Genomic DNA, 27,619 nt, shown 5'->3' with positions numbered 1-27,619 from the left:
TTGGTGATGGACAGGGAGGCCTGGCATGCTGCAATTCTTGGGGTCACAAAGAGTCGGACACGACAGCGACTGAACTGAACTGAACTGAAGTGCTTTTAGGTTGCCCATTGCTTTCTTTTTTATTAACTCATTTGTTACTATAGACAGAACTTAAGGGTAGGCTAGGCAAATAGTAAGTAAACTTTATTAGATTTTACACTGTAGGAAATAAATTATTCTATATTACAAAGTATTCCAAGGTATATATTTAGCAAATTATAGTAGACATGCTAATTATTTTCTACCTACTCACAGCTCCAGTTGATGATTCTATTTTACTGCAGTCATAGTTGGCTGACCAGATGTTTATGATAATCTGTAGTTACAGACAGACTCTGGGAAGAGTAAAAGAGAGGAATAATCAAGTAGAAGTTTGGAATTAAAGAACTGAGGAACCTGGGTCAGTCAGAATTCAGCCCAGAATTTACTGGTGATTATACAGAGCTGGACTTTTAGCCATGTTAAGCTGTGGTAAAGATGGGTAAGCAGAGGAAGATGATAAAAATATTACAGATTGAACATATTCATATAATAAATACATAGTGTACACAGTTCTGAAAGAGGGAGTAATTTTGGTTTCTAATCTTGTAAGCCCAGCTATATTTCATTTCTGTCTTGGTATTCTGAGATATTTCATATTGTCTAATTGACCTATTTTTGAATTTTGTTAGTGTGAATATGATTTGCTTCTTGCAAATAAAGGAACCTGGTTGGCAGCAATGATCCGATTATCCAATGCTAGTAACAGAATCACTTGTTAAGTATTGGTGATGAAGGTGATGAAAACAACCAATATTACATATTAAAAGGGAGCGATGAGATGACCAATAGATTCAAGAAATTAAACCTGGCAGACCGAGTGCCTGAAGAACTATGGATAAAGGTTTGTAACATTGTACAGGAGGCAGTGACCAAAACCATTCCAAAGAAAAAGAAGTGCAAGAAGGCAGAGTGGTAGTCTGAGGAGGCTTTACAAATAGCTGAAGAAAGAAGAGAAGCAAAAAGCAATGGAGAAAGGAAAAGATATACTCAGCTGAGTGTAGAGTTCCAGAGAATAGCAAGAAGAGATAAGAAGGCCTTCTCTAGTGAGCAATGCAAAGAAACAGAGGGAAAAATTAGATAGGAAAGACTAGATGTCTCTTCAAGAAAATTGGAGATATCACGGGAATATTTCATGCAAGAATAGGCATGATAAAGAACAGAAACTGTAAGGACCAAACAGAAGCAAAAGGGTTTAAGAAGAGGTGGCAAGAATACCCAGAAGAACTCTACAAACAATGTATAATGACCAGGATGACCACAATGGTGTGGTCACTCACCTAGAGCCAGACATCCTGGAGTGTGAAGGCAAGGGGAGCATTAGGAAGCATTACTGCAAACTAAGCTAGTGGAGGTAATAGAATTCCAGCTGAGCTATTTCAAATCCTAAAAGATGATGCCGATGAAGTGCTGCATTCAACATGTCAGCAAATTTGGAAAACTCAGCAGTGACCACAGGACTGGAAAGTCAGTTTTCATCCCAATCCCAAAGAAAGACAATGCCAGAGAATGTTCAAACTATGGTACAATTGCACTAATTTAACATGCTAGCAAGGTAGAGTTCAAGCTAGACTTCAGCAGTACATGAACTGCAAACTTCCAGATGTACAAGGTGGGTTTAGAAAAGGCAGAGAAACCAGTGATTAAATTGTCAGTATTCCTGTTGGATCATTGAGAAAGCAAGGGAATTCTAGAAAAACATCTACTTCTGCTTTATTAATTATTCTAAAGCCTTTGACTGTGTGGATCACAACGAACTGTGGAAAGTTGTTAAAGAAATGGGAATACCAGATGGCTTTACCTGTCTCCTGAGAAACCTGCATGTGGGTGAAGAAGCAACAGTTAGAACCAGACATGGAACAACAGACTGGCTCAAAAATGAGAAAGGAGTACGTTAAGGCAATATATTGTCACCCTGCTTATTTAACTTCTATGCAGAGTACATCCTGTAAAATGTAGGACTGGGTGAATCACAAGCTGGAATCAAGGTTGCCTGGAGAAATATCAACAATCTCAGATATGGAGATGATACCACTCTAATGGCAGAAAGTGAAGAGGATCTAAAGAGCCTTTTGAGAGTGAAAGAGGAGAGTGAAAAAGCTGGCTTAAAAGTCAGTATTCAAAAAACTAAGATCATGATCATCCCATCTGCTGCTGCTGCTGCTAAGTCACTTCAGTCGTGTCCAACTCTGTGTGACCCCATAGATGGCAGCCCACCAGGCTCTGCCGTCCTTGGGATTCTCCAGGCAAGAACACTGGAGTGGGTTGCCATTTCCTTCTCCAATGCGTGAAAGTGAAGTCGCTCAGTTGTGTCCAACTCTTAGCAACCCCATGGACTGCAGCCTACCAGGCTCCTCCGTCCATGGGGTTTTCCAGGCAAGAGTACTGGAGTGGGGTGCCATTGCCTTCTCCATTTCGTGGCAAATAGAAGGGGAAAAAGTGGAAACAGTGATGGATTTTATTTTCTTGGTCTCCAAAATCAGTGTGGATGGTGACTGCAACCATGAAATTAAGATACTTGCTCCTTGGAAGAAAAGCTATGACAAACCTAGACAGCATATTAAGAAGCAGAGACATCACTTTGCCAACAAAGGTCTGTATAGTCAAAGCTACAGACAGCATATTAAAAAGCAGAGACATTTCTTTGCTGACAAAGGTCAGTCTAGTCAATGCTCTGGTTTTTCCAATAGTCATGTAAGGATGTGAGAGTTGGACTGTAAGGAAGACTGAGCACCGAAGAATTGATGCTTTCAAATAAATAAGTAAGGGACTTCCTTGGTGGTCTAGTGGTTAAGAATTGGCCTTACAAAGCAGGGGATTCAGATGTAACCTTTAGTTAGGGAACCAAGATTCCACATGCTGCAGAGCCCCTAATCCAAGTGCTGCGACTCCCGAGCCTGCGTACTCTGGAGCTTGAGTGCCACAGCTAGAGAGTCTGTGTGTTGCAGCTAAGAACCACAACTCAGATCCAACACAGCCAACTAAACAATATCATTTTAAAAAAAGAAAATAATGTTTAACTGGATCCAACAATAACAGTGAGGCTATGTATTAAAAAATCCACAAGTGATATCAAATTTTTTATTTCTCTTTTATAGTTTCCTGTTTTACCCATAAAGAAGAATTGGGTAAGTTATGGAGCTGTTAGAATCATTCATGCTTCAGTATATATTCTTTGAAATTATGTTTTAGAAAATTATACATACTGAGACATACATAATAAAATGAGGATTGTCTAGAATGTTGAAAAGCAAAAATTTCCTCTCTCAGAACATGTAGAAAAATTTAGCAACTATTATTGATGAAACATGCCTATGTCACTGAAACCAAGTCCACCTGAAACTGAGTTCCCAGCTGAGTTTATGATTAATCTCTATCCAGAACTTTATTCGCTTTCCTGTCTTGCCTGTTCCCCTCTGGATTGAGGATAAACAAGGAGAAGGGAGGGGTACTAAAACCAGTCAAGACATTGTGAGGTCTTCCCAGATATAAAAGTTCCTCCTGTCCCACATTACTTGTTTGGAGGAAAAGAAAAAAAAAGAGTCTTCCTAGTCCTTCTTTGAGTTCCAAAGAGCAGGCTCAAGCACATAATAATTAGAACACTAGAGTTACAGAACTCCTAATTCCTCCTGAAGCGATATAGATGGAAATCTGATGCATATCTTTGAGCTGTTCTGTAGAAACTAAGATTCCACCCACGTGGAAGATGGTTATTACATGCTGACCCACAAGGGCTTAGACCCCTGAGTGCTTGGAACCAGAAGGCTGAGATTCCCAGAACATCACCCCATTACCTCACCACCAACCAGAAGAAAGTCCATGAGTTGGTTGCATATCTTCCAACCCTCTATCCTAACACTGTCTTTAAAAACCATAGCCTGAAAGCCATTGGGGAGTTTGAGTCTTTCGAGCATGAGCGTTCTTCTTGCTTGGCGCCCTGCAAATAAAGACTTCACATCCATGCGTGTGTGCTAGTCATGTCCAACTCTTTGTGAGCCCATGGACTATAGTCTGCTTGCAACCCTTACTTTGTTGCCAACACCTACTTTCAATTTGGCTTTGTGTTTTGGGCACTGGAGCCCTTATCCATAACATCACCAATAAGCAAATCATGCACAAAGCCAACAGCACTTCAAGTACACACATAGTAAGTTTATTTAGTGATTTGATTTCCTGTCCCTTTCTTGGAATACATTGGTTTCAACCTCTGGATTTTCCCTAAGATTCCTCCACCATGTGTTTAGACATCTTTTGGTAAAAAGTTGTTGGCTATTTTTAAAGGAATATGTTTATAAGAGTAAGATTGAGTAAATGTATATCAGTAAGGGCAGAAAGATTTGTAATCTTGGGGGGAAAAAAGATTTTATCTATACATTAGATTTAGATTTACCAATCTGAGTCCTTTTGAGAACTTTTACTCTATGATATGAATGAAACTAGTTTGGGTTTGAAACTCACAGTGTAAGTGCCTCCCTTTCCTTCCTGATTTGTGTTGAAGATGAAAAGCCTTGGGTGAGATGTGGTACTTTACCCAGCTCTGGCTTCTTGATCTGTAAGACAGTAACTTTATTGTCCATCATTCTTGAGTTCTCTTTTTAGATATTAACATAAAACCACTTAAAATCAATGTATTTCTTACATCCTGAAAAATTTAAGTGAAAATAAATGGGCAAAAATAGCTAACAACACATGAATATAGAATAAAACAAACAAGTAAAGGAATGCTTATTATGTTTAAATGACCTTATCAATGAAGTTACCATTGCTTCCCTGTAGTCAAGGCAAATTCTGAACTATAATTGTTTACATATAATTGTCGCCATTATTAGTGTATTAAACACCTAGTTTTTCAGGACATGTAATCCATGCCCACTCCCTGCTGGAAGCACTTGAAAAATTATCAAGAAGATCTTTATTTGGGGAACACAAATGGAATATGTATCTTTTTTGTGTGTGTGATTTTAGTAATTTAATAATATGGCCTTTGATAAAAAAAAACTTGGAACTTAAAGTTATATTTTCAACTTGTAAAGAAAGTTATACAGGACACTTGTTTATTACAATTTGCAAATATATAAAATTTCAGAAACAATCTAAGTTTAAAATAAGTTCAATGGAAAAATATTATATGTTCCTGGGAGATTGTGTCTCACCGTGATCTCTATCCTGTGTACTCTTTTGCAATGCGACTTTGGCCCTTCACACATCAAAAGATAGAGTCTACACACTTTTTACTTGACTATGGCCTTTTGATTTATTTTGGCCTATAGGATGCAACTTTTAAGCCTAGTACTTAAGAGAAGCTGTGGAATGAACTTTTTCATTCATTTAGAAGACAGTCACCATCTGGAGAAGTTGAAGATACTCTGTGTGAAAGGGATGTGGAAAGAGGCCCTTGAGAATAAAGGCCAAATAGAAGAGAAAAGGAGGGATCTTAGCTGAAGCCAGCAGCAACTACTGAGATGTAAATGAAGACATCTTGGATGTCCTAGCCCTAACTGAATTGCCAGCTGAATGTAGCTACATGAATGATCCCAGTCAAAACTAAGGGACCAGAAAATCAACCCATAGAATTGAAAGAAATAAAATAGCATAGCCGTGTAACTAACTTTTAGGATGGCTTATTTTTTGCAGATATAGATAACTTACATGGGTTTTTTGTAAACATTTTTTCTCCAGCATTTGACTTATTTTTTCATCCTGTTAACCTGTCTTTTGCAGAGCAGAAAATTAGAATTTTTATGAAGTTCAGCTTATCAATTCTTTGTTTCATGAATCATGCCTTTGGTGTTATGTCTAAATAGTCATCATCAAACCCAAGATTATCTAGATTTTCTGTTATGTTATCTCTAAGGAGTTTTGTAGCATTGTGTTTTACATTTAGGTTTATAAGGGTGTGGAGAAAAGGGAACCCTCCTACACTGTTGGTGGGAATGCAAACTAGTACAGCCACTATGGAGAACAGTGTGGAGATTCCTTAAAAAATTGCAAATAGAACTGCCTTATGACCCAGCAATCCCACTGCTGGGCATACACACTGAGGAAACCAGAATTGAAAGAGACACATGTACGCCAATGTTCATCGTAGCACTGTTTATAATAGCCAGAACATGGAAACAACCTAGATGTCCATCAGCAGATGAATGGATAAGAAAGCTGTGGTACATATACACAATGGAGTATTACTCAGCCATTAAAAAGAATACATTTGAATCAGTTCTGATGAGATATATTTTGAGTTAATTTTTGTGAAGGGTATAATATCTGTATCTAGATTCATTTGTGTGTGTTTGTGTGTCTTTATGTATGGATGTACAGTTAGTTGTTCCAATATCAGTTGTTGAAAAGACTACCTTTTCTCCATTGTATCCTGAAAGAGACTATGTTTGAATTAAAAAACAGTACGACAAACAAAACAGTTAAATTTTCTGTGGTGATGGTATAAGGAAGTATATATATATTTTTTCTAGCTTGTTACTATGTAAATGCTTCCTTATTATAAATGTGTACAATCAATAAAATACCAGCTTCTAAAGATATATCTAAAGAACAGCAGACAGGCACAGATAACCACTGGGCTATACTTATAGGATATCCAGTGAAAATTTCATGATGATAATTCCTGAGTCTCTTCAGTGTAACACAAATTAAATCTTGTCATTTGTGTGAATTAAGAGATAGAAGCTATAAATGGAAATATCCTAGAGATTTTTCAATCTTTAATTTCTCCTTTATTTTGTTAAGCAATGAAGAGCTTTCTAGATTTCCCCACCTTGGCAGTGTTCTCAATTTTGTTCCTAACCCTGAAGAAGGCAATTAAGAAACCCATGGGGCTCCCCATGGAGGGAATGTGAGCTGAGATCCCCAACAGAAATGGGGACATCCAGTGGGAATTCACCCCCTTCCAAGGGAGTGTCCCTTTCCACCTGGGGAATACCTGGGGTGTTACTCGCCCAATTCTAAACCAATGGGGTGTATGTGGATATACATAAGGTTTTCTTGAATTTGTGATGGTGGCTAATCACATTGCCACCATCACATTTGGCTCCACATTGCCAAAGTCAGCTTATGACTTCAGATGACAAAGTTCCTGATTGTAGAGTTGATTAGTATTTATTTTCTCCTTCTGCCCTAAGGTTGTGAAACATGAAGTGCCCAGCTTCAGTCTACGTCTTAGTTTCCACTTCCTCAAAGACTCAAGAAAGAAAAAAAAAAAAAAGATGAAAGGAAGGAAGGGATAAAGAAAGTTATCCCTTCAGTGAGTAGGGAGATGATGAGAAATCTGAGTTCATATGTAGGTTTAGATTTTGTCTGCTAGGCTGCCTCTAACTTGTCAAGTTATTATGGCTCTTTGCCAAATCCCAAAAATATGAATTAAAAATAGCATGTTGCTTTAATGTGCATTATTGCTGAGTTGTTTGTGGCTTCATCATGAAAGTCTGGTTTCAAAAACAGTATGAAAGCGAGGGTTCTCAGCAGGATTGTGAGTTTTCATTTAAAAACCAGAAATGGAAACAAGGAAGAATAACACACCACAGAAGAAAAATGAAACCACTATATACAATATGACCTAGCCAAAAACAAAAGTAGAAATGCATTTTATAATTTGTCAGAGGCTTAAGAGACATACAGCAAATGTATTTTTGACCCCAAATTAGCTGAATTTCTTCTTGTTTCAGGTTTAAAAATGAAATACTTTCTCACAGATCTGGTTTAGAGTTCTTGAAACTGATAAATGCTGTATGTTTTGTATTCATTTGGCAGATAAATAGACACATTCCTAAGTATTTGTATAAACAAAATTATTCAACTAAAAATTCCCTGTGCGCTAGAGTACCATTTCTTCAGATGTTTTTCTCTTTGAAGTAAAATGTTGGGACGAAAATGCCATTGATATAACTATCACTATAAATAACTCATTGTTGCGTATTTGTAAGTTTAAAGTTCCTAGCCTTATGACTGTATGTTTTATGTGCATTCTTGTAGCTACCAAATAATGAATATAGCATACTAAGTCCTTGGTATAAGAAAATTTGATTTTTTGAGAGTAGACAATAGTTTAGATTTTCCCATATGACAATACTTTTATAAAACTTTTAATTTAGATATTGTTTCACACTTCCAAGTATTGTAATACTAGTGCAAAATTTATAAATTGTTTATGTTTTGCCCTATTTATAACTTTCTCTTGCCTTTGTTTCTGTGTGTGTGTATAGATATATACATATGCATACACATATAAATAAACACACATATGAATTTATATGCATGCATACATGTATATATGTATATACATGTATATCTGTATAGATACATACACTCTTTATGTGTGTGTATATTTGTATAAGTATGTATGTATGTGTGAATATATATATTACATATGTATGAAGATGTAAGAGCTGTTGTCAAGTGTATATAGGATTGCTATATGGAAAAATTCAAAACCTATGTTCTGTGGCTTGTAGTGATCAGATAATGAATATATTGTGTACAACTTCGAGGTAGGCTTTCATGTCTGACTCAATGAACATGAATTAGAACAAATTCCAGGAGATAGTGGAGGACAGAGGAGCCTGGCGTGCTGCAATCCATGAAGCTGTAAGGAGTCGGACACGATTTTGCAGCTTAGCAACTGAACAACAAAGGCTTTGCTTTAATATAAGGAAGATTTTTTCAGCATCTCAATTGACATAGATATGATACTTTGTTGACAAATAAATGCCTCTCTTACTAGATGCTGAGGCATAATTCATTTTTATTGAGGATATGTAAGAGAAGAATTAGATATTTTCTAAATTCTTATAGTGATAGGAAAGAAAACCATTTAAATTTACAAAAGAGCCTCTTAGTTTTTGACTTAAGAGTTCAGTTTGTGGAGAAGTGGGGTAGATATCTTATGTGACACTCTGTATTTTAAATTTATATGAGAAAGTGGCAAATACAATGGAAACAAATTATTGTCAATAATATTATTACTTTCCAAAACACCTTCAGATCATGATATGGAGTTAGTATAAACTCTTACATCTGTCACACCTCTGAAGGGAAAAAAATATTTATAAGTACTGTCTTAAAGAATTATAAGTTCCTAAAATTTAACCAAAAAATAAACCAGTACTTAGCAGAGAGCTACGAAAAGAGTAAGTTATTTATAAATAATTGTTGAAATAAAAATGAATTAATCACATTAGTAAGTTTTAGTGTTAAATGGATTTTGTAGTATTTTAAATGTTTTTAAATAGATAGTCCATGTTTGGTTTTTTACACTAACACCCTATTAATTAGAACATTTGATTACCTTATTCTTGAAACATGCCAGATAAAGCTAACTTAGCTCTTCTTTTTTAAATCTGCCAAAAAATTTATCTAACAAACTAACATCTGTTTTGCATTATAGTGAGGCTCACTCTCTTTCTGGGCCTCTGCCCTCAATATGCGCAGAGTCAAGGACTCACACTAGTACACGGCATTGTTATATTTTGCCTATGCCATGCTGCTGCTGCTGCTAAGTCACTTCAGTCGTGTCCAACTCTGTGCGACCCCATAGAGGGCAGCCCACCAGGCTCCCCAGTCCTTCGGATTTTCCAGGCAAGAACACTGGAGTGGGTTGCCATTTCCTTCTCCATATATGTATATACATGTATAGCTGCATATGCAAATACTTGTATAATATTTATGTGTATCTATATTTAATACAGAGAGAGCGGGGTTGTTAGCTGGATCTTCTAAGATAATAAGACTTGACAGTTGCTGAGTATTTACTGAGTGCTCAGCAATATGTCAAGTGCTTTAAATGCTTTTCTTTCTAAATGTTCATAAATATTTGAAATCCTATTGTTACCATCATTTGAAAGATCTCAAAGCTAATATGTGGTAGAAGTTAGGTTCACAGTGTGAACTTCTGGCTATTCACAGTGTGATTCTGGCTATTCTTAACCACTGTACCTTATGACCCACACAAAGACAGTCTTCACCATTTCCATACCTAGACACAGATTCATGTCTCCATATCACAGTATGCTCCTATGTTTATCTATCTCTATGTCTGCAGCAGCAGCAGCAGCAAGAGTAGTAGTTGTCTAATGGGGGCAATTTTGCCCCTGATATAATCAGCAATATCTGGAGACTATTTTCATTATTATATCTGAGAGCGTATTATTGGCAGAGGCCAAGGATATTGTGACTGTCCTAAAATACACAGACTAGCTCCCGACCCTGACACACACACAGCAAAGAATTTCCTGACCCAATATGTTAATAGTGACAAGATTGAGAAACCCTCAACTGGAGAGGTAAACATTTGAAGAGAAATGTAAATGTTTATATGTATATTTTTACATAATTACGTTTATTTAGAGAACTCTTTGAGTTGTTAGAAGACAATGGCCTTTAAAATGTTTTAGAATTCTCTTAACAGGTTATTTTGACCCACAAAACACATAACTTTATTTCTAATTCAGAGAACAGTATTGCCATGTTATCCCTGATACTGAGCTGTTATATGTCCCAAATATATTGACTTAGTGTTGTCGACTATGCTCATTGAAAACAAAAAGAAAACCAAAAAACTTCAAGCATGTACAAGAAACCTGCCATGAATTGGTCTTTATCTTAGTCTATATGGTATTATTTGACTTATATTGTGTTGCGAATGAGGCAAAATAGCCAGCAGTAAATAAACAAGTCTTCTCTACACAGTGATTTATTGCTTTTAAACTGTTTGAGGCTATCTCCATTCCCTTAGTTGGCTACAGCAGACCACATTTCACAATTCAAAAGGACCAAGTCATCATCATACTGCAGTGCCGTCTGGCCTGTCAAATTTCTAGTAATATAAATTTCCTTAAATCAGGTTTAGTTCTCAAATTTGCAGTGTGAGTCATCAACAGCCATAAACAACTCTGAAGGAAGAGTTATTGAGAATGAAAAAAAAGAACTAAGATGTATGGAAAAGTATATGAGTATAAATTGATGCATATGCAATAGTCAAAATTTGATGTTTTCCTCTATAAATATGGCAATTTCACATAGTTAGACCTAAATTAGTTTTGGTACTTGAACATATAAGGCACAGTGGCCCTGCAATTAACTTGTTAGTTGTTCAGATTGTGGTTCTACATCTTATTGCTTCTGAACTTGAGACCATTGTATAACCTGTTTAAATCTCAGTGCCCAGAGCCTTCAGTTTGCACATTTATTGAATAAGCATATTTTATTTGTCTTTACAGCAGCAGGGAACTTGACTATTTTTTCATAGTTCCATTCCCATTCATTAGACAATGTTGACTAGAGTGATTGTGGTCAATATATTTTGAACATTTGTTGAATGAATGAATGAATGCATGAAGAATAATAGCATTTATCTCATGAAATTGTTATGAAGCTTCAATGAGATTATGTATGTTAAAGTCCTCAGTATATATAATAAATGTTAGGTGTTAGCTGTGATTATTATTAATTCAAACAGAAAAAAGATTACAGATAAGTTTCAGAAGTCATCTTCATTTTGAAAATACACTTTTTGATTCATTTTCATTAAACTTCTCTCGGATCCTGGTGAATTTGTGTGTCAGAATCTCATACCACACTTTGAGAAATGTGGCCCTAATTCTTTTGTGCATATCAGTTAAGTTCAGTTCAGTTCAGTCGCTCAGTCGTGTCCGACTCTCAACCCCATGAATTGCAGCATGCCAGGCCTCCCTATCCATCACCAGCTCCCGGAGTTTACTCAAACTCATGTCCATTGAGTCGGTGATGCCACCCAGCCATCTCATCCTCTGTCGTCCCCTTCTCCTCCTGCCCCTAGTCCCTCCCAGCATCAGAATCTTTTCCAATGAGTCAACTCTTTGCATGAGGTGGCCAAAGCATATAGCACTGTGTAAATTGTTTAGTAAATGAATAAATAAATAATTTCACTTCCCCTTTTCTCTTTAGTATTTCTACTCTAGACTGTGAGAGATTAAATTGTCTTCAAAAATATCTGTAACTAGGCAGGTTTCCATTGCAAATAGACACAGTTCCAAGAAACCATCTAGTATCTTAAGGTTTTAGCCACATTCTCTCTTACAAAGAGTCCCATGGTTCCTTGGCCACAATGGCCACATCAATCTTCTTGAACCATGTTTATCTTGGGCAGTATCACATCTCTCTGTGCATAATGTAAGGGTGATGATGGTATTGCAGTATTCACTGATTCATAACTTGTTTAAAACTGGTATTCCCTATGGTAGACTAGGGAGTATTTTTCAAGCTTTTGAGAAAACAAAGCAGTTGGGGCTTCCCCAGTGTCTCAGATGGTTAAGAATTGGCCTGCAATGCAGGAGACCTGGGTTTGATCCCTAGGTTGGGAAGATCCTCTGGAAAAGGGTATGACAACCCACTTAAGTATTCTTGCCTGAATAATCCCCGTGGACAAAGGAGCCTGGTGGGCTACAGTCCATGGGGATGCAAAGAGTCGGACATGACTGAGCGACTAAGCACAGCACATTAATGAATGAACTCTCAAAATTTTAACTCACCTTTACTATTGCTTTATCTTGTTTCACTGAAGTTGTTTTTAATACAAAATTCCATATCCTGCAGCCACCCGTGGACCATTTAAAAGAGTGGTTAGTATTCAGAGTTGTCTAGTTTCATAATCATTTGTAGAATTTAAAATAATTACACTTGCTAGGCTCAACCCAATGGAAATTGTAGGTATAGGAATCAGTAGGTATAGGAAGGGGGTCCAAGTGTCTATATATAGATGACATGTTGTTGTTGTTCAGTTGCCAAGTCGTGTCTGACTCTTTGCAACCCCATGGACTGCAGCATGCATCAGGCTTCTCTGTCTTTCATTATTGAGTCAGCTGTCTCATCCTCTATTGCCCACTTCTCCTGCCCTCAGTCTGGATGGTGTAACACCTTTGTTTTAATCTTTTCCTAGAACAGGGCTTCATTAAACTTAAGCTGAATACTAATTACCTGTGGAACTTATTAATGACATGGATACCCAGGCCCTATCCTCACTGAGCCTAATGAAGTAGTTTCAAGATAAAGCAGCCAAATCTGCATTTTAAGTAAGTGTCCAGGTCAACTTGTGTTTCACATTCTCTTAGCACATTTTAAGAATGTGGTCTTAAATTTTTGCACATGTAGCAGTTTGTAGATTGTTGGATGAATGAGTGAATACATGCACTTGTTAAAACTGTTGTGAGGCTTAAAAGGGGTATTGTAGATAGTGTGCTAATTAAATACACTAAATGTTCATTGTTTGCTCTCATTATGATTTACATGTAAAAGCATAGATCCAGATGCTTGGAACCTTTTTTCTTTCTCCACATTTATCATTATTATTCTCATCAGTTTTACCCTTCAAGTCTAGTAAGTCAAAATTAACCAAATAATTACATAAATTATTATTTGACTCATTATGATAATGTAATAAGTTAAACATTTAAGATACTATAGTAATGAATAATGGAGCTGGGCTAAATGAATCTAGTTTAAGAATTTGGGGAGGTTTTCTGGAGAAAGAAAAGTTAATTTTTGAACTAGAACTTGATATGATAAATAGGAATAAGCCAGGTAAAAAAGTAAAAGAAGAGTCTGAAGTGGCAGGGACACTGCAGCCAAAATCCATTTCTTAGTAGAATTGCTTAGAGATGGACAAGAGAAGATGGAGGCCACAAGGAGACTGTTACATTAATCCATGTAAGGGATGATGGGGACCTAGAGTAGGAAGCAGCAGTATTGTGGGTATAATGTGGAGAGATTAATAAATCATATGGTTTTCAGTGATGTATTAGCTGAGGGCAGGGGATGAGGAAATAAAGGTGTTGGGTTGATTTCTACATTTCTGGCATAAAATGATGAGTACTGGTTCTTAACAACATATAATCACCTGGAAGCTTTTGAAGAAAAAAAAAAAAACAAACCCACACCTGGATCCCACTTCTAGTTATTCTGTATTTGAGTGGGGCTCAGGCATAAATGGTCACTAATAGGAGCTACTTGTTTCCTGATAGTGCAGTATTTGGTAGATTAAAAACTGGAACACACTGAGGAAAGTACAAAAGTTGTCCTTTACTGAATCAGATAACATTTTCTTTACTTAGTTCTCAAGAAAATGATATTTTTCCATATGTTGAATATGGGTAGCCATTCCCTTCTCCAGGGATATATATATATGTATATACACACACCATAAATATATTAATGTATTTGAAAAATATCCTTTAGAAAAGAAAAATATTTATTTAGTTAATAGGCACATAGGCCAGTTATGTTTATTGCCCCTCAGCTCCAAATTCGTCCTTTTTTTTCCTTCTACTCTGTGATAAAAGTGGGCCTGGTTGAACACTGTAATACAGAGTGTTGAGGGGACAATAGAGGAGAGAGTGGCCTTCTTCCAGGTTCAGGTGTACTCGTTTAGTTGAACTCCTGAAGAGTGAATCGGCTTTTTTCAGTGGTGTTCTAGCATCAAACAGCAAGTGGCACCTCCCCAACCTCCCTCCACACCAACCCCATCTTGGGTGGTTTCCAGCAGTAAGTTTGATGGCACTCCTAAGGGCAGCTAGCAAGTGCTATGGATTCACCAGCTTGTTTCCCAGTGAATCGTCAGTGACCCTTTCTCACACCCCTGCTACTTCCAGGTGACTTTCTATGAGCCCAGATAGAACCCAAACTGGCTTTCCAGTGAGTCAATAATAAGCTAAACTTGTAGCTTCTCAGCAACCCTGTTGGGTTGAAATAACCCAGCCAACTTTTCCAACAGACAGTGGGATTCAACTGTACCCTCTGTAGTGAGATCTGAGTCCTGGCTTTGAGGAAGGAGTCTTTCCCTCCAAGTTTGTCCTTTCCTTGAGTACTCTCCCTCAGTAGCACTGAGTATCCCTTAGAGTCCACATACCCACCCCCTGACCTTTAATCAATTCCCTTTCCCTCTTGCAAATACTGTGTAGTTTCTGTCTTCTGATTGGAAAGTAACTAATGTTTTAGAGAACTAAGAAAAAACATTTTATCTGGCAGGCAAATTCAGTTTTTGCAAGTACAAAGAGTCTAGGAACTGAATAGACTTTTGGAAAAGACTTAAAATGAAATTACTGAATCATTTTCTAATTCTGAATATGATCCCTTTGGTACATGAGAGTACTTCAGGGAATTATTGTGAACAATAACAGTGGGGCAGAGAAAGCATTCGTAATTCTCTCAGTACCCAGAGATAGCAAAGACACACATGGAAGTTTTCCAGCTTTGGTCTTTTGTGTTGAAAATCTTGTTTGAGTTCTGTTTTATCTCTTAGTTCTTTGCATATTGGCCAGAGTTCTTTGTATCATTCCATGAGAATATTATGACATCTTTCCTTCTCTCCTGGTCCATCTCTGTGTGTGAAAGAGACTAATCTGTAGTTGGGAGACACTGTTTCCCAAAACTCCATCTCCACGCACTCCTGGCCAAAAGCAAAGTCAGTGTTGAGGAGCCTTGTTACATGAAGACTAAGGTTTTCTTTATTCCCCTTCTCTCCTTTTCTGTTGTGAGCTGCCTTCTCTCAAGTCCTTCACTTTATTCCCTATAGTCTCTCTAGTTAGGTACATCTTTCAAAACCTATTATTCAAAGGATATCTGTCATACTTTCTCCTGTTTATTTGTCAAACTTTCAGGTATTTCTTATATCTATAGTATCTACTCTAGATTATCTGCTTTTAAATCTTCAGGTTAAGATTTCTTTGAATGTGATCAGTATACAATGTATTGGATTGGCAAAAAATTCCTTTGGGTTTTTATGTAACGTTGTACAGAAAAAATCCTGAACAAACTTTTTGGCCAACCCAATATAAAAATGTAGATTCCTGGATCCTATTCTAGAATTACTGAATCAGAATCCTGAGAGAGCCAGGATTCAGAATAATGGATTTCTAATAATGTTTCTTCCATCCTAAAATGCTAGCTTCGTTAATAATAGTTTACAATGTTGCCCCTAGTAGATATTTGCATATCAGTGTGGTGCTTCTAGCTGTAAAAGCCATTTTCCATTGATTCTAGTACAGATTAGAACAGAGTACAAACTTGGACATTATGTTATTAGGGACCTCGGAGCCTTTGCATGAAGGTTGACTACAGACTCCTTTAGCTCTGGAGGCTAAAGTCCCTAGGCTCAAAGGGTTGTGAAGGGTGGGGTTCACATTGAGCTGCTGAAAGCAATTTTGGGGTTGTTTATTTCCATTCCAGGCAGCACAAATGTCTATAGAGCAGTGGAATAATGATGGAAGTTGCTGATACTGAGGAGATTCAGAAGCTGTAAGGCCAGAGTATTGATGGGCTTTCTATGGAAACAGAGAGTGTCCAGGATAGATAGGATGTGGAAATGAATAGAGAATTCAGACACAGGGGTAAATGTATTTAGTTATGTCTGTGTGAGGAAGTGGGTGTGGGACACAAGATGGACAGATACTTAGTGTTCCTCTAACTCCCACAACTCCCAGAAATGTCACAGTAATTGAATAATGCTTTATCAAAAATAAATTATTTGAAAATGTCTTGTAACTTCTGTACAAGTATTGTACTGTGAAGTCAAGTGGTTGCCAAATATAGCAGCACATTACAATCATCTCAAGTGCTAACTTAAAAATGTGGATTATTGGATCTCACCCCACTTTTTTCTTAATTTATTTATTTTTATGAAGGATAGTTACAATATTGTGTTGGTTTCTGCCAAAAATCAACTTGGATCAGCCATAGATATACGTATGTCCCCTCCTTCTTGTGCCTCCCTCCTACCTCCCACCCCATCCCAGCCCTCTAGGTTATCACAGCACCCGGGGCTTCTCATTATAGTGGCTTCTTCTTTTGTTGCAGAGCATGGGTTCTGGGGCACGCGTGCTTCAATAGTTGGAGCAAATGGACTCAGTAGTTGCAACTCCCAGGCTCTAGAGCACAGGCTCGATAGTTGTGGCCCACAGGCTTAGTTGCTCCTTGGCATGTGGGATCTTCCTGATCAGGGGTCAAACCCCTGTCTCCTACATTGACAGGTGGATTCTTTACCACTGAGCCACCAGGGAAGCCTGGAATATTTATTTTTATAAGCTGTCTGGATGATGATTATTCAGTTAGCTAGAAATGAAATTAATAAATGAATGAGTTCAAGGAAATGGGTTAACTTGGTTATTTGCAATCCTGGACTATTTAGCAACCTAAAATTATCCTTTCTCTACCCATACATTAGACAATTCATTTGCTGCTCTGATTATAAGAATGAGTCCCAATAAATCATTGAAATTCTTTAATTGTTAGTCTTTTCCTCTTTCTGTTGAGGTTTTTAACCCCTCATTCATTGAACCAATCCATATTGAAGACTTTTTCTTCAAGTTTCTCTGTCACCTCATACCAATACTTTGCAGAGGAATGAAAGTGAGAGATGTTGGAAAAGTGCATTTGTTTTGACTAGTACTGTACAAGTAGCTGCTGAAATCTTTTTATCTTTCTTTTGAAATGGATTCTGTCTCTAGAAAGTTTGTCTCATTCTGCCTTGCTTTTCATTCCCCCTGTGCTACAATTATTTCATAAAAGTGGCACTAAATTAAAGGGATTCCCCCTTGTGGCAAGTCATTCAACTATTACTCAATTCTTATCATCTCAGTGTAATTTTAACTGCTAGGAAGTATTGGTGCGAGTCTTAGTCTGCCATTTACTGGTTATTTGACCTTGGCCAACAAACTTAACCTGTCTGATTTAACAGTATCATCATAAGAACAAAATGTTTGCCAACTTCCCTGTTAATGTATAGGCTTATTTTGTGCAATCCAAAATACACCGTGTAAACTGCAAAATAAAGTAAATATTAGTTGATGAGATTAAGAATAATGAGAATGATAGTTAGCAATTTTCAGCAGGAATCTCTGGTTTTGGGGGAAGTGAGTTCTATTTTTGTTTTTCCTTCTTACTGCCCCATGTATCTTTTTTTTTTTTTTTCAAGCTCAAACTAGAAGTTCTTTGATGGCTTCCCTGGTGACTCAGACAGTAAAGAATCTGACTGTAAGGTGGGAAGACATGGGTTCTATCCCTGGGTTGGGAAGATCCCCTGGAAAAGGGCATGGCGACCCACTCCAGTATTCTTGCCTGGAGAATCCCCAGGGATGAAGGAGCCTGGTGGGCTGCAGTCTGGGGTCAAAAAGAGTTGGACATGACTTAGAAACTAAGCACAGCACATTAATGAATCAACTCTCAAAACTTTACAGTCACCTTTACTATTGACTTACCTGTTTCACTGAAATTGTTTTTAATAGAAAATTTCATACCCTGCAGCCACACCTGGACCATCTGAAAGAGTGGTTAGTATTCAGAGGTGTCTAGTTTCACAGGATTCAACTGAGTGACTAAGCACAGCACAGCACAGAAGTTCTTCAAAGTTTTATGCCATACAATTCCATGATAGAGTTAGGCATGTTATTTAAATTATGTAAATTCTCACTCTCTTTCCTAAATTATATATAAAATTCATAGGCACTCTTTACAGTTGGTAATGACAAGAATGATGGTACTTGAGTAATTAAACTTCACAAAACACCTAAATATTATCCTCCTGAAGATGTTCCTGGAAAGCTAGTGGGCCACAGATAACAAAAATCTCTTCAGTCAGCATGTTAGAAAATTCTGAGTTAGCATCAGTCTTAGGACCATTTTGACCATCCTTACAGCAATGAGAGTGATTTTTCTGAAGAAACTGGATAGTGACCTGCTGCTTGTGACTGGACCTCTGATCTTCAATCTAATTTCTCTGCATAGAACACACCAGAAATTTGTCATCACCATCTTCATCAGCAGTGTGAAAAGCCCAAAGCACCTCACTCATGCTTACTTCAAAGAACAAAAACTTCTTAAGCTCAGGCACCAGGAAGACAAGATCCTCACAGAGAAGGAGAAATAAGAGTTTACCGAGCAGCTCCAGGCTAATCAGAAGGCCGTGGACTCGAAAACTCTGCCAAAAACCAAAGGTGTTTCTCAGCTCCAGGGCTATCTCTGCTCTGCATTTTGTCTCTCAAATGGAGTTTATTCTCACAAATTGGTGTTTTAAATTTCTTACATAAACCTAATAAAATAACTGATACTAAAAAAAAAAACAAAAACACTGGAATATAGTTTCCAGCAGATTCATTCATTTTTTTTCTTTACTGGAATAAGAAAGAAGTCTCAGAAAAGGAAGTTAGGTGGAATGCTTTTGTGACTCAAGAGCTTAATAGTTTAAGGGAACATGTGAGAAGTCTTTCAATCAACAGGACTTTCCATGGTTACCACTAGTGGAAAAGATGGTTCATCCTGTTTCTCTAAACAGATGCCCTGCTGTCCCCTCTTTATCATCGGTCCCAGGCACTTTGAGTTCATAGAAGCTTTCCTGATAGATGTTCTCATCATTCCATGGAAATAGGCATGACTGTGTGGGAGAAGATCATAAGTGATGTGAAATGTGAATAAGCAGCAGCATCTTTATTGTCGGGTGTGTCTTCTGTGTTTAGCAATTCTTCATTTTGCATAAAAACTCAGAAAATATTTATGTAGAAGTTCACTGTGCTGACACACTTCTTCGGTCAAAATAAACAAGGGAAGAAAAGCAAGAGGACTTGGATAATATAAAATCAGTTTTTGGTTTTATTTTAATCCAAAATAGACCTGAAGGAATGTTAATGAATACCCATCCGTGGATTCCTTCATTTGATAACTATTAAATGAATTGTCTCCTGTATATTCTTCCATTTATCTATCTACCTGTCTTCTGAAGTAATTCATACTTATTTTGTAGTCTGTTACCTTAGGTATTATTCTTAGCTATATGGGACTGTACAATAAATTTCATCCAAATATAGCAGCTTATAAAAATAGACATTTATTATCTTCATTTCAGGGGTCTAGATGCAGCTTAGTGGGGGATCTCTGGTTCAGAGTCTCTACAAGATTATAATCCAATGTCCCCTGGGGCTGCAGTCGTCTCAAGGTTCTCTAGGAGTAGGATTGACAGCTCTCGAGCTCTCTTATGGTTCATGTGGCTGTTGGCTGGAGATAACACTTTCCTGTCACATGGGCCTCTCCATAAGTCAGTCCCCAACATGGTGGATGACTTTCCTCAAAATGAGCAAGTATGATAGTCACTCAGTCGTGTCCTACTCTTTGTTACTCCATGGACTGTAGCCCCCCAGTCTCCTCTGTCCATGGGATTCTCCAGGGAAGAATACTGGAGTGGGGTGCCATTTCCTAGTCCAGGAAAAGTGAGCAAGGGAGAGAGCAAGAGAAAAAGAGAAAGACAGAAGCCAGAATCGTCTGTAACTTGTTTTTGGAAACAAAACCATGTCATTTTTACTTTATTCTAGTTGTAAAGAGGTGATACTATGTCCAGCCCAGGTTCAAGAGAAGAAGATTACACAAGGGAATGAATAGCAGAGGTGGGGACCACTGGGAACCACCACAGTGCTGTCCCAGGGATACACAATATGGTTCCTTGCTTTTGAGGCATTTGCCAGCTGTAGAAAGTAAACATATTTACGAAAGAGTAACTTACAAGGCAGTAAGTAGATCACAGAGTTAGTGGATAGTAGAGATGTTCATAGGAGGAAGTCTGTTTGAGGCAGTCAGGGAAGTTACGGTATAACAGGCTTCATATTTTTGGCCTGGTTGTATGGATAGACATTGGCTGTGTCCACAGAGAAAAGATCCTTGAAGTTTCAGCATAAGCAGTTGCAAAAGTTGGAAGAATCTTTCGGATTTAAAGTGACTTAAAATGGCTAAAAGTGATATGCAATCAATAACTGTATTTTCTTTAGGATAAAGTTTAAACACCTTACTGGGTTTTTTTTTTTTTGTGTGTGTGTGTATGTATATATATATTAGTATATATGTGTATGTGTATATATATATGTATTAGTATATGTGTGTGTGTATATATATATGTATGTGTGTGTGTGTGTGTGTGTGTATGGATAGATAGTTAGAAAGATATTCTCCATGGCTCTTCCACTAGTACCCCTGACTATGTGTCCTAGGATCTGATCATGCACTGTGTCAAGTGAACCCTGGTTTCTTCACTTATATGCAGTACTAGAGAGTATTCTCCTTAGGCTGTCTTATTCTCTATAATTTGCTTTGCTAACATGTACTTATCACCCATATCAGTAAGCACTATTTTCTAAAATGTTTCCAGCTGAAGAATAAGAGGAAGCCATGTCCTATCTCTCTCAGCAAGACTTGCCTTTCTTCCCTCTGGGGGATATTCCACCTCCATGCTCACCTTATCAAGACATATTGTTTTGTACTTGCTCATCTCCCCTGTTACAAGGTAGCTCTTTCAGGATAAGAACTATGCTTTAATTTCTATTTGTGACTGATGTAGTGGCTACTGTTTAATAGGAGCTCTTTTTGTCACTAAAAGAAGAATCATAATCCAATTAATGAGATAAACCAATTGGAATAGAGGGGCTGGCCTAGGGAGACATGATATTGTTGAAAATAACCATTGACAGAAGTAGTAGCTAGTCTCAGGTAAGAGACTCTCCCTCTCTCTCTCCCTGTATCCCTCTTTTTTACCTCTCTTCCTTCCCCTCCCTCCCTCACTTTCTCTCTCCTTGGTGGTAACTTAGATGTGCCCTTGACTGAGACAAGTGGTTTTTTGCTCATATACTATAAGGTAAAAGAGAGATGGTATGGTTTAATGGAGCATTTACCAAAATGTATTTTATCAATATAAGCTAATACTTACTAAACTAACAAACAAAAGATACTACAGGAAATGATGATGAGTTAAATAAACAAAATTTTTGTTACTGTTTTTAATTACAGGATTTTGCAAAACCTGTAATGTATTCATTGTTTATCTCTGGAGGCACATTTAGTATGGGAGATTGCTCAAATTTATATGCTAAGAAACTGTTTTTTACAAAAGTATCTCTTGGAACCCACTAAAGAACCGTTTTTTAAAAAGTAATTCTTCGAAAAATTCTGGTTTAGTGTATTTTACCCTGAACAGAGACCTGAATCCTACAGTCCTGTGTGTTTTACTTGCTTCTGGTATGACATACAGCAGCTAACCAAGCTTTACTCTACCTCCAGCCTGTAAATGAAAATAAAACCTGACCTTCACCAGCCTCTGAGGGAATACTGTAAAATCGAATAAAATGCATACAGCAAAATTTGAAAAGCAGATGTTATCCTTGCTCTCTACTGGATCTTCAATAGTAACATGCCACAGAGCAATGTTTCCTAGTGCTAGTTTTTCAATCACTTGAAAAATTAAAAAAAAAATCAGATTCTGGAATTTAGAAAGATGGCAATGACGACCCTGTATGCAAGACAGGAAAAAAGACACAGCTGTATATAACGGACTTTTGGACTCAGAGGGAGAGGGAGAGGGTGGGATGATTTTGGAGAATGGCATTCTATCATGTATACTATCATGTAAGAATTGAATCGCCAGTCCATGTCTGACGCAGGATACAGCATGCTTGGGGTTGGTGCATGGGGATGACCCACTGAGATGTTATGGGGAGGGAGGTGGGAGGGGGGTTCATGTTTGGGAACACATGTAAGAATTAAAGATTTTAAAATTTAAAAAAAAAAAAAAGAAAAAAAAATCAGATTCTAAATTTTACTAAAACCCCTGCAGTGCATTTAAAAGGAACTTTAGAGAAGTAAGAGACAGAGATGTATACTTGCACGTAGCTATGAGAGGAAAGGACCAGAGGAGAGAAGTACCACTTTTTTTGTTTTTGTTGTTAGTTCTTGCTGTTTCTTTCAAAGACTGTGTGAGGACTGAAAAGAGGGGTCACCTTGAGTAAATTTATTCTACTGAAAGGAGAGTGCTTCTCTTCAGAACCTATTCAAGTCCTGCTGAGATACTTTCTCTAAAGAGACTACTTTTTAGATATAAGTTGTCTATTCACTTTTGAACTGACTGAAGTATCTGTTGGCTTGAATAGGAGTTAACCAGTGCTAAATCTCAGATAACCAAAAGCTGAATTTAAAGTATAAGTTTAACATCTTTCTAAATTCCATATATATGTGTTAGTTACTGTATTGGTGTTTTTCTTTCTGGCTTACTTCCCTCTGTATAAAACCAATACAGTATTGTAAAGTAAAATAAAGTAAAATTTAAAAAAATAAAAAAAATAAAGTAAAGTTTAGAAGTGAAAGTGTAATTTGTATTGGTACTATGTTTGGCAGTGTTGGAACTTGTTTGTAATTCCTCAGCCCCCACAGGAAGACTGTGGAGCAATTTCATGAACTTGCTTTAGTCCTGCTTTGAGGGATTTGTTGACTGCCAGAATTGAGTCCAGTTACCTTTGCTGGTGATTGTGGCCCCCATCTCTTAATCGCTAAATATGAAATTTTGCTCCCTTTGCAGAGTTGTTGTGAGAACTAAATGAGATAGTATAGATTCAACCAAAGGCACTTAGCATCCATTCAATACATGGTAGCCTTGAATTTTCCTTTATTCACAGTGTTCATCAGATAACACATTTCATGCCTAATCTTGGGGCAGCTCTGAAATCTATTATAACTGCCCTTTGACACTAGAGAGATGGAATTCTTACAGGCTTTCCCAGTGATATATGTAGCAACTCTTTTTGATTAGTTCTTTTATATTTTATATAAAGACTTAAGATTATTACTTTATATACTTATTATTCAAGCATGAGTTTTATTTTCATTTTATTCTACTATGTGTAACAGAAAAATTCTTCTGTTTTTAATACATATGTGCTATATGTTAATTAGTTGTTATGGTTATTGTCCAATTAAGGTATTAGTAAACTGTGCCCTTGTAATAGACAAGGTCATATACTTTAGATGAGATAGTGTCTCAGATAGGAGTTTCCATAACTTCAGCGAATTATTCACTGAGAGGGAGCATCTGTGGATGCTGGGGGTTTCATTCTTTATCCTTGCCTTGAAGGCCAAGTGTGTCCAGCAGTTATGTTTATATGGTGGTAAATATATAGCATAGAGAGGTAAATGGGGAGATGGAAGCATTATAGAGATACTAATTTTAAGGTGTAAAATCAGTGTGCTTTAATTTTCAGTCATTCCCAGTTCCTAGGAATCCAGCTCTCCAAATCACTGAATCAATAGCATGTCTGGCTTTATGGGGGAAAGCTTAGCCCTGTTAAAACCATGGATATATTGGCATAGAATTTTTAAATGGGAATTTTTTTTATAGTCTGAAAGTAAGGACTTTTGATTGTTGAGAATGCCTGACTCGCTTGAGAAGGAAATAATTTTTTCAGAACCTTCCAAAGCAGACATTCAGCTTGGAGAGGATCAGGCAATTTATATGATGGAGCTATAGACTAGGAGAAAAAAGTTTCAATGCAAGGAAATGTTTTTGACACATAGGTAGAGGAAAACTCATGTGGACATTGAGAGATGGAGCCTGGGAATGAGATGAAGGGAAGAACCAAAGATCGGGCCCTAGTATTCTGATTCTCCCCTTAAGGATGAATCCCTAAGGAGAAGGTGTTAGCAACAACCAAGTGAGTTTGAGGATGCCAGAGACCAGAGGACCTGATGTCCTGCTTTTTTGGACATAGCCTAGGACAATGGAAAACTTTGCAAAGAGGTCATGCATGTGAAATGCCAGGAGTATTTACATAGCAGTAATTGAGGAATTATCAAATAGGGTGGGCCTGAGTGAAGGTTCACTTCGAAGTGGTGTGGAGAAAACAAATAAAAAGCCCTAGGTCCCCAAGACCATCCATAAGTGCTATATTTTCTAGCTATCAGCAGGAAGATGACTACAGCCATATAAACCAGAGACTATAGGATTTCTTTGTGACTGGAGGCTATGGCCAAGTCCATGTACATTTGCATTGGTAACAGGATGCACTCTAAAGACCAAGCTGGACAGCACAACTCAGAAGTATACTCGGTGGCCACATGGTTACAATACTATAGAAGCAGCGACAACCAGAGGGCAACTCAGAGACCAAGCAGGATGTGACATATCACCTGGAGGCTTGGATGTTCCACCTCCATTTATGCAGACATGTCAGCTTCATTCTGCAACCAGATACTGTATTTGGAAGGAGAATGGAAAGAATTTAAACCATGAGAGAATCTTAAATACATGATAAAAATGTATATTCTGACTTCTGTGGTAAGGGATGTCTAGAATAGATAGAACGCATAATACTTACAAAACTAATATGCATTTTTGATATTTGAATGTATGTTTATTAAATTCATATCTGTCCAGTACACAAGAGAGCTGTGAAGCTGGGTAAGATCTTTTAGGATAGAATTCATTTATCTGGGAATAAAAATCTTAAAATATGGAAAGTTAACTAAAAATGATTAGGATAGCTTGTAACTGATTTGTTTTGTTTCCTCCTTGAAAGTTTAAAATTATCCTCTGTGTGTCAGGGTAGCTGAGGCCTGAGTTTTTCAAAGGAGACTAGTATCTTTGTATAGGCTGCATATGAACTTGTGGGAATCATAGTGAGGAAATTCTGATGCCAACATTATCGTCTGTGGAAACACTTTGAGAACTTCATTTGTGGAATCTCCTATAGCTCATATCTGCTCAGTCTTGAAGGGATTTTCATGTTGCTTATTCATGGAGGCCTTTTCCTTATCATCTTCATGGCAATGGTGGACTCTTCTCTAATCAACCTTCTCTAGCCATAGTCTCCTGAGTGGTTATAGAGGAAAAGCCAAGGGTGATTGTAAGTGTAATGCATGGATGGTCACAGGACTGAATTCAGGAGGAGTCAATAATTGAGTTCTAGTTAGAGACGGAGGGTCTGGAATATAACATGCTTAGGTAGGTAGGAAAGGTGAAGTCCAGAAAGCTGTTATCAGACTGGAAGAAGTAGCCAAGTGTGAGGGAAGCCTGTTCTTTAGTATGTCCAACTCCAGGTACAAGGTTTTGGTTTTGACTTAATTTAAGCAAAAGACTGGGGGAGGCAGTAAACCCCAATTTGCTTCTTTCTCAGCTCTAGAAATAGAGTGAGTACGGATGGGCCTGCGAGAAAAAAAAAGTACCAGAAATGAGGCATAAAGAAGGGAGTACTAAGATCATGACATCCAGTCCCATCACTTCATGGCAAATAGGTGGGGAAACAATGGAAACAGTGACAGACTTTATTTTCTTGGGCTCCAAAATCACTGCAGATTGTGACTACACCCATGAAATTAAAAGACACTTGCTCCTTGCAAGAAAAGCTCTGACAAATCTAGACAGCATATTAAAAAGCAGTGACTTTACTTTGCCCACAATGGTCTGCATAGTCAAAGCTATGGTTTTTCTAGTAGTCATGTATGGATTTGAAAGTTGGACCATAAAGAAGACTGAGTCCTGAAGAATTGATGCTTTTGAACTGTGGTGTTGGAGAAGACTCTTGAGAGTCCCTTAGACTTGAAGAAGATCATATCAGTCAGTCCTAAAGGAAATCAGCCCTCAATATTCATTGGCACAACTGATGCTGAAACTCCAGTAGTTTGGCCACCTGATGGGAAGAGCTGACTCATTAGGAAAGATCCTGATGCTGGGAAAGATTGAAGGCAGGAGAAGAAGGAGATGACAGAGGCCGAGATAGTTGGGTGGTATCACCAACTCAGTGGACGTGAGTTTGAGCAAGCTCTGGGAGACGGTGAAGGACAGGGAAGCCTGGCATTGCATGCAGTCCATGGGGTCACAAAGAGTTGGAAATGACTGAGTATACAACTGAACAAATGGACCCTGTGGCATGGTGAATGGTGTCTGGTTTTTTTCTCAAACAGCACATGTCTAGAGCCATGAACGGTATGATAGACCTCTTTACCTTTCAGGACCAGTGTAATCCACTGGGCAGATAAATCTGTATGATTGTTACCCTTTAGATACCCTGGTTGTTGACTGGTTCTTGCCTTTTATTTATTCCCAATACTGATTAATAGGGTTCCACTTGTTTGCTGTGCCTGAAGACTCTCATTGATAACTATCCATGCCAGCTGTCTTGTGGCAGGCTTCTATTTCGTTCTTACTGTAACTCTCCCCAGTACCTTTAGCCTGGCCCTCAAAATGGTTTGTTCTGGGTATTGATAGTGGTGATGGTGGCATGCCCTGTTATCTAATGCTTTCAAACTCATAATGGTTACAACATTCACACACGATTTTTACATTAGAGAAATGGAAAATGAAACCACTATATAAATTTGTTAGTTGCATATGTAATGTTAACAGACATCAATAATAGTAAGCTTTTTAAATAGTATTCTGTAATAGTTCATAAAAAGCTAAGTATTCAGGAGGTATATATATATTAGGGTCACTGAGTAAGTCAATGACTGAATACTGATTAGTTCAAACTCTTAATGTTTCAGAGTTTTAAGGCATCTTTTTATATATCTCAGAATGACACTTTTCTTCAAAAATAAGTCTCTCTTGGCTACTTCTAATCCTCTTTCCTAATTGTGAAAGAAAACCAAACAGGAAGTTACTACTTCTCTGTGCCAATTCTCTCAGACCACACAGAAGCAAAAGCTAGATGATTTGGCAGTGCTATCAGACCTGAGGAAAATTTGGCAATAGTATGAGTGAAAG

At 37.6% G+C, this 27,619-nt stretch overlaps 1 pseudogene; it reads left to right on the top strand.

Moving 5' to 3' along the window:
* The first annotated feature begins 859 nt into the window (after positions 1 to 859).
* On the top strand, positions 860 to 19,129 carry LOC138079681 (large ribosomal subunit protein eL6 pseudogene; annotated as a pseudogene).
* The last annotated feature ends 8,490 nt before the right edge of the window (positions 19,130 to 27,619 follow it).

Source organism: Capricornis sumatraensis, chromosome 5, assembly GCF_032405125.1.
Source record: "Capricornis sumatraensis isolate serow.1 chromosome 5, serow.2, whole genome shotgun sequence".
NCBI lineage: Eukaryota > Metazoa > Chordata > Mammalia > Artiodactyla > Bovidae > Capricornis > Capricornis sumatraensis.
The sequence above is the reverse complement of the archived record's forward strand: the minus strand, read 5'-3'. Positions and strand labels throughout refer to the sequence as shown.